This window comes from Quercus robur, chromosome 7 (genome assembly GCF_932294415.1).
Source record: "Quercus robur chromosome 7, dhQueRobu3.1, whole genome shotgun sequence".
In the NCBI taxonomy this organism is placed as follows: Eukaryota; Viridiplantae; Streptophyta; class Magnoliopsida; order Fagales; family Fagaceae; genus Quercus; species Quercus robur.
In genome coordinates, this window is record NC_065540.1 from 43161690 (window position 1) to 43171039 (window position 9350).

Sequence of the window (9350 nt, forward strand, 5' to 3'; positions counted from 1 at the left end):
GACTATTTTAAAGGGCAAAGTTTTAGAGCTACCTTTTGCAAACTGGTCTAGTGGGCTACAATTTACCATATATGGTTGCAAAGTAATAGCATATGTCATGGAGGAGTTGTTTTGATAGAGTAACAAATTATATAGAGAATTAAATGGGATATTAGAGCCAAAATAGAGCATGTTGTTATGGCTGGAAATATCATTCTTCACAAAGTTTTAAGCTCTAGATGGGACATACTTCTTTGATATGATAATGGCACTTATGGCCAAGGCCAATTATGTTTACTAGTGTTTTTTATAGATTAAGTTGTTGCTTTAGTCAGTGTGTAATAGTAATATCAGGGAAGTTACAAGAAAACAAACACGTTGCTTTTTGAATGGAAAAGAAACTAAAAATGTTAGCTTCTAAATGAAAAAAGAAACAAAACATGTTAGCTTCTTAATGAAAACCTTGAATTCACGAGGGGTCCATTAAATTCACGAGGTGAAAGGGTTCTAGAATCATCAAAGAAAAATAGACAAAATTTGTATTTTTATAAATTTGAAAACTAAACTACCTTGGAGGCTACAATATGTTTAAATAATAAAAAGAAACCCTAGGTGGCTAGGAAAACGCTCAAAAACCCTAATTTGCACTAATCATGTAATTAGGTGGCAAAATAGTAGTTTTTGCCAAAAATAGCAAAATTGAAATAATTGCAAAAATTGAAAATACTATCTCTAAGAAAAATCTCAAAACAAATGGGACCTTATTTTGACTCTTTAAAATAACTTTAAGGAAAAAAATATTACTATAAATAACAAAAACACTATTTTCTGGGCCTTAACGAAGAAATTTGTCTAAATTTAAGAGATGCTCGAGATTTTGAGTCTGGATCAAAATGTTGTTTCCCTTCAACCTGCCAAATTTCATGCAATTCCAATATCGTCGCCCCAATAGCCTCTACTAGCACCCCCCTTGATCTTACTCCGTGACTTCCAGCACCCTTGCTACTCCAGGAAGGACTATGCTATCTGTTCTACATCAAATAGGAGTGCTAGATGGAATTTTGTTGTTCTCTTGTTTGCAAGTTGTAGCCAAAGGAGTTGACTCTGTTTTTATCTAAACTAGTTGCAGACCCACACGATGCGTGGGAATATACAACTATTTTGTAACATTTTATAATATATGATTTATTCTATAAAACGTACTGGAGATATTATTTCTAAAATTGTTTTTCATTTCCCCATCTCTACAAATATATCATTCTATTACTTTGAGTTTTTTTATTATTAAAAAACTTTGGTGCATTCGATTGATATTAGTCTATTATATTTTTTGAGATGAAAGATAGAAATACTATTTTTTTTTTTCAAGTGATCTATTTTATTCAAACTTCTGTATAGTGTGTTATGGTTTTTTTTCTACAACTAAAATTTTTAAATTCCAATATTAATTATTTGAATTTCTCATTCTCTTAAGAAGATTATCATGATAATCAAACCTCATTACAAATTTACAATTGATATTACTCAAATAATTTATAGAGATATTCAAATAAATAATCATCTCACTTCTTAAATATCTAAAAATTAACTCAAACCAAAACTATAAGATAGAGAGTGCATGTGATAAATAACTCAAGAAACACACCACCAAAATGTATCATCCAAAAGTAGAGACACAAAAAAAATTCATTAATCTAAATTTACAATTGCAAGAAAGAATTAATAATTGAGAGAGAGAGAGAGAGAGAGAGAGAGAGAGAAAGCAATCACCTTTTTTGGAAGAGAATGTGAGACAAATAATAAAATTATATAAAATAAGATGAGTAGAAAAATATTTAAAAGAAAAATGTATAGTTCTTAACACCAAATTATCCAAGTCATGCTATGTAATAGAATAATAGTAAATCATTCTATAATTTCAAAGGATAGCATGTCACAAATAAATAAAATAATACTAAAAAGATAATAAATTAAAATATAACCAAATCAAATCAATCTAAAGTAGAGTTAAACATAAAAATTTATCAATCTAAAGAATCAAACATCCACCAAAATAAAGAATATATATATATATATATATATAGAGAGAGAGAGAGAGAGAGAGAGAGTATTCACCTTTTTGTATGAGCAAAATATGGATTGAATGTAAGAGAAATAACCAATTTTTATAGTCAAAAAATGGGGAGAAGAAGAGTCAAAATAAAAAGAAAATGAAGGGATGGAGAAAGTGTAAGGTCAAGGTGTAGAGTAGTGGGAAGATAAAAAAGTTAAAATAAGTAAATGTTGGAAAATGTGTAATTGTAAAGTGGCAAATTAATAAGGAAAAAAAAATTTAAAAATTAGAGAGAGAAAATATTGAAAATAGATTGATGATATGGTGTTGGTGTGGCGTTGATGTGGCTCAATAGGAGCACGGCAACATTAAACTCTACGCTTCAACTTTTAGATATACTAGTATTATGCTCATGCGATGCACAGCTTCATCAAGAATCATGTGTAAACTAAAAAAAAAATAAGAAAATATTTTTTAATTTAATTAAAATTAAATAATAAAATATATTTAAGTAGTAATCTCAATTTAATAGTTAAGAATTATACACAACCCAAGTTACTAAACATTAAGAATTTACATAAGAACTGAATTTTTTTATTTGAAAGCGAAGGAGGAGGTACCGACTTTCAACCTATCAAAACAAAATGTGTAAATATAAACTTCAGGAAATTTTTTTTGAGAAAAATTAAGAGCTAAGACCCTAAAAATAAGTTTGCATCAATAATTGAAAATAGCTTCATTAGCGTTGAGATGTGATGAAAAATAAAAAATAATACTTTTTGTGAGGTCCTGCATATCCCTTCCAGGCTGTTTTTGTGAACAACAATCTATATTATGAGTAAATGATGCATTTGGAATATAGGTTATAACTTTAAGGTGTTTAAAACTTCAATGGATCATGCCATATTTTGACCAATATTCTTTTTTAACCGTACACCTTTAGTAAATCTCATTTTAGCAATTATTTTCTTATTTTAATCCAGTGTATATTTCAATTGACCCAAACTTTCTAAGCCAACTACATTTTTATTCCTCTTGAGAATCCTTTGTTGCGATCATATCCCAATAAATTATAGTGATGAAGATCTAATTGATTAAGTTCCAACAATTCAAGCTTATATAGTAACTAAGCTTTTCAAAGTTTCCTTCAAACTCTATAGCTTCAAAGAGTTCCAATATAGTTACTTGTAGGATAAAAAATATGATGTATTTATGAACATAATGAAACAAAAAAGGAAAAAAAAAATGAAAAAAAGATAGAGTTAAATAACCTTGGAGAGGAAAATAGAACTTCGAGCTTTCATTGTAGGCATCCTTAAAGTATCCACACAATCTGGCCTGGTACAGTACACTCTAGTTCTTCGATTATAGCTTCCATTGCTAACCCATTTCCTATTGGATTAGGATGTTGATACACCTAGAAACTTAAAAATCAATAAACCCATTATAGAACAAAACCATCCAACTAAAAATATACACAAAAAAACTTAGAATACAAAAAATATAACCTTCATCACAGATTTATAGAGAGAGCATAGTCCGAATGAGAAGTTTGAGGGACATGGAGCAAAAATATTTATAATTTTTTTTTTTCAGATTGATTTTATTCCCTATGATCTAATCGCAAGTTTTAGATATACTTGAAGGTAAGCAAAAATTGCAGCAATTTTTTTAGATAGACACAAAAATTGTTCTTATCAACTTTTCCTCTACTAATCTTTGGATAAATACAAAATTTTAATTTTGAAAGTTCAAAAACGTGTATAAACACCCTTGAACGTTTAGACCCCCAAATACAAAATAACCAATTCAAGCTTTATGACAAAACAACAAGTGTGTAGAAAATGAACATAAGCTATAAACAGAATTGGAAATCAATCTAAGCCAATTATAAATCACATCCACAGCAAAAAATAAAAGGCAAAGATAAAGGGAAGAGAGATGCAAACACAAGGACAACACACGATGTGTTATCGAAGAGGAAACCGAAGCCCTCGGCGTAAAACCTCTCCGCCGCCCTCCAAGCGGTCAATAATCCACTAGAAAATGTAGTTGGGATACATTAACAGCAATAGACCCTCCAAGCCTAATCTACCCGATGTACCTAAGCCCTCCAAGCTTCTTGCTCCAACGAGGTTGCGCCGAACCTTTTTCTTTTCTAGCTTACCGGATTCCGCTACTTGACCATAGCATCCGCCATCCTTGGCATCTTCCAATGCTTCCCAAAACTCCAAAAACACTCAACACTCTAAATGGGTGTGGGTAGTGTTTGGATAGAAATCTCCTCTCAATAGGTATGACAATGAGAGAGGGAATGAGAAGAGACTACAAAGATTTCTCTCTAAGAATGAGTAGCTCTCTCTAATTGGGTGGGTGTTTTTAAGAAACCTCTCGTAGGGTTTTTCTTTCTGAATAGCCACACATATCTTGTGGGAATGAGGGGTATTTATACTGGTGTGAGAATGGAATACGAAGAGTCAGTTTTTTCTAAAACAGGGCTGGCTGGCGACTTGACCTCGCGACTTGACTGAGTCGCGAGTTCAAGTCGCGAGCTAACTTAATGGCCAGTCTGGATTTTTGTCGTGTAGTGCTCCAGGTGGCGTGACTGTTCAGCTCCCCTGCATGCTCTGCACGTAAGCAACTTTTGGCGGCTTGCAAGCCGCGAGCCACCCGCGAGTCCTAACCGCGAGTCTCTGCTTCACTGCACTGTCTTGAGCATTTCTTCACACTCTCTCACACACTACCCTTACATGATTCCCACCTAAATACAAGGTTTCTAAGTGCTATATTACAAGAAAATTTGTCATGGAATAAAGCCAACACATGGTTGATTAAATTCAACCTTACAATCTCCCTCTTTGGCTATTCCATGACAAAACACCCTAAAACAGACTCTAGACTTAAACGTGAGTTTGGGAACAATGGCAAAACTCACTCACACCTAAATCTAGAAGCTGTGAAGCACTTGAATCATATGAACATAATACTCCTGAAACACAACAATACACCATGATCATTGTAAGCAGAAAATTATAAATGCATATGAAACAGGCAGTATGTGATCAAGCAAAGATGGAGTTAAGAAACAAACCATGGCTTGATCAACCAAGTGAACACCACAAGGTAGTGATCACAGTGCTCATTCACACTTGGAATGAACACAAGGACATACAAGTTAACAAGCACAAGGCAAGACACTTATATGCTCAACACTCAACCAATGCATAACACACAAGGCATATGCATCTAGGAACAATCCTACAAGGGCACAAGAGTGACAGTACACAAACCAAAATGCAGAACATTTAGATTAAAGTACTGATTTCAACATAGCATAAAGGCTGCAATAAGCAAGGTACATACCATAAAGCCTACAAACTATGCATAAACCATTAACCCTAAAAGCTTACAAAAGCACATGGGTACAAACACATTATATTCAATAAAAACTTAAACAATATAAACTAAAACTGCTTAAAATTTCTCCCCTTCAAAGTGATGAGAAGCTGTGATGCACTTGGAACATATATATACTTGTACCCTGAAACACTTGCACAAAACACATTAGACCCTCAAGGTAAAGCAAGTAATAAATGACAAGTATAATATAACAAGTATAGAAATGACTACAATGATCACATAGCAAAGCAATTGATCATCCGAACATGCATTCAAAGAAGCACAATAGCATAAGGAAGTATGCATGTCCAAAACAAAAACATGATGCGAAGAGAATCACAAAACATAACTCAAAGCACCATAAAGCCTGTGCTTGTTCAAAACAAAGTTTTCTTATTATCTCAATGTCTTCTCCCCCTTGGTATATGCATCTCCCCTATGGAATATCTCTCCCCCTACAAATGTGCATAAGAAATAGAATTTCTCTCCCTAAGGATGTGCACAAGAGTCATATAGAAATGACAAAATACTCCGGAATATACTCTAGAGTATACTCTCCCCCTTTTTGTCAGGAATAGACAAAGGGTCAAGAAGAAACGAGGGCAAGAGATGAAGGTACAAACAATGCTAATGATGCATGAGGGGTGCACGATGAATGAGAAAATGAAGCTCAAACCTAAGACAAAGTAGCATGCTACAAAGCATAAAGTAAACATGACATGCTAGGATGAAGAAATAAGGTAAAGTCCAATGCATGACAATGGTAGCAAAGGTGTGTGTAAGAGGTGGCTAAGTGCATGCATGTCCAATGCATGAAAAATGCACATGTGGGGCAAGGTGTGTTAAATACACAACCAATGAACCAAACATGTTCCTAATGAGGAAACATGAGAAACCCCAAAGTTTGGTACTCATCGAAGTCCAAACAAGCGAGAAAATGTCTAAGAGGCATTTTATCAAACACCTAACATGCACACTATGAACAATAATGTGAAACAATGCATGAACATCATGAAATCTACCCTTAATACATGTTCTTTCTGCCACAAGGGGCCAACATCCAATGCAAATCAACAAAAGAAACCAATCCCATGAAGAAATTTGACAAAAATTAAGTTTTCCCAACCCCAATGATAAAAATCTCAACCAAGAGCACAAAACTCTCCAAAACATAATCTAAGATTCAAAATTAATGAAAAGAGTTTATAATTACCTTAGAGATGTTAAGGGAATGAAAAACCATTCAAATTGGTTGGGTTTTGATGTAACAATATTGAAAGAGAGGTTTTAGAGAGGATGGGAGAGGTTTAAAAACAAGTTTCCCACGAAAAAGCTCATTAAAAAGCTGATTCTGGGCGCTTCGCGACTGGCGAGTCGCGAGCCAAGTCGCGAGTGAGCCGCGAAACCTCTCTGTATGAACTCGCGGCTTAAACTCGCGGCTTAAACTCGCGGCTTGCAAGCCGCCAAACCGAGTAGCCAAAACTGGCAGCTTGCTGGTAGCTCGCGCAAGTAGCCAAAATGAGTGGCCAAAAATTCTGACACTTGTTTTTCAAAACAGAACATGTTTAAACATTGAAAAACAAAGTAAGCACTAAACATAAACACAAAAAGTGATAAAAATCACTTCCAAAAACATATAAAATGATCAAAAATCTTTTTGGATTAATCCATATAAGATTGAGCACACACACATCACATTTAGACAAGTACAATCTAACAAATGAATAAGACATTCATTGAACATTAGGCATGTGTGTTGTGTGTGTGTATCAAATGTGGAATAGTCCTTAGTCTAGAGTGAAGCTTCAATGATCGATTCAATCAAGTCATACACAACTAGTGCTAAGTCAAGTGGTCTATCTCAATTATAGAAATGAGCATATATGACCTCCCACAAGAAAATGATTACATATGATGAAGTTTTTCATTTGGCTTCTTTACAATTCATAACATTTGATCATTTTGAATCAAAACATCTCATTTTGAGATCGATGCCTGAAATTTGTGATATTTTAGTTTGATGAACAAGCCTTTGGCTTTTTGGGCATCATTCAATTTCATTTAAGTCGCTTTCCCCTTTTTCCTAGTCGAATACTAGTATGTGCGACGGCTTTTGCAGCTCATTATCTCTTTTCATTTTGAGATTTACATTTATTGAGCTCTTTAAGCAATAAAAATAAAAGAGTGGGAAGAGATATAAGCACAAGTCTACGTATGTATCAAAACCAACATGACTATTGACAAATCATTCATGACAAGCTTGAAGATCGATTTACAACAATCACACAAAGATGTCAAGATTTTTCCCACAAAGATATAAGTGCAAAAATAACAAGCTAAGCTCGAAAATGCACAAAGCCATTTGTACAAAGGTACAAGGCCAAACTCACATGTGATATGTGCTCAAACAAATACGATCAAACTTTTTGAATTTTTCACTTTTTATGTGGTTTTGGATTTTTACTCACACAAAATAGAAACATAATAAAAAACGAAACAATGCATACAAATAAATGCAAGATGCACAAAATGCATGAAGATATGACATTTAATGCATGAAGGGTCCTACAAAGATCGAAAGAATTAGATCAAGGACCAAAAGAGCAAAAGCTCAACCATAGGAACCCTTCCTCATCCAAACAGAATGATTATTTGGAATGAGTGTCTCAAGAGAAGCGAGACGAGGGTTGGAAGAATGAGAACCGGAGATGCACATAGTCAAGGAGTTAAGAGCATTAAACATTTTCTTTAACAACATGCTATTTTCACTTAAATCCAGTTTACTCTTTTTAGCACAACTTCCAAAAAGCTCAAGTTTCTCTTTTCTTTTGATTCTCTTAAGAGCTTGAAACTTAGAGCAATGAGGTCTTAGATGACCAAAGGCACCACAATGGTGACAAACAATGTGTTTAGGTCCACTAGGCTTTTTGGGAATGGATCTAGCAACATGGTTTTGTTCCCTCTTCAACTTATGACATTGAGGTCTTATATGACCAATCACACCACAATGGTGGCAAGTTGGAACAAACTTAGATCCATCCAAAGCCTTAGGTTGAGACCTAAACGAAGGTTTTGACTTAACAGCCTTTCTCTCCATCTTTTGATTTCTTTTATGTGGAGGAATGTACACCGATTTGTCCTTTAAGGTAGAACACACACTAGGCACAAAATCGGGTACCACAACATGATTGCAACAAATATTATCATCCATTTTATCAATGGGTTTAGCAATCAAACACTTGGCATGCATCTTAAGAGATTCATTTTCACAAAGATCATCAACAAGTTTGTTAGACAAAACAAGTTTAGCATCCAAGTCCATATTCAAACATTCAAACTCTTTCAGCTTTTCAAGAGAAATTTCAGCAAGTTTTTTATATTTCTCAACCAATTTGTTGGATTCATTGAGCTTATCAATCAAATCATCCTTTTCACAAAATAACTTGATCAAATTCTTTTGAAACTTCTTAGCATTTTTCTTCAAGAGTTTGTCAACAACACCCATGGATTCAAATAACATGTCATCACACTTATGAGGATTAACACTCATAGAGGCATTTTCACAAACATGTGGCATGTTACATTCATCACCAACCAAATCATGCAAAGAGGCATACAAAGCACAATCCATGGCAAATAAACACAAGGGGTCAAGGATCACACTTAGGTATTTAAACCACAACAAGTGTACCCGCTCTGATACCAATTGAAAGTTCAAAAACGTGTATAAACACCCTTGAACGTTTAGACCCCCAAATACAAAATAACAAATTCAAGCTTTATGACAAAACAACAAGTGTGCAGAAAATGAACATAAGCTATAAACAGCATTGGAAATCAATCTAAGCCAATTATAAATCACATCCACAGCAAAAAATAAAAGGCAAAGATAAAGGGAAGAGAGATGTAAACACAAGGA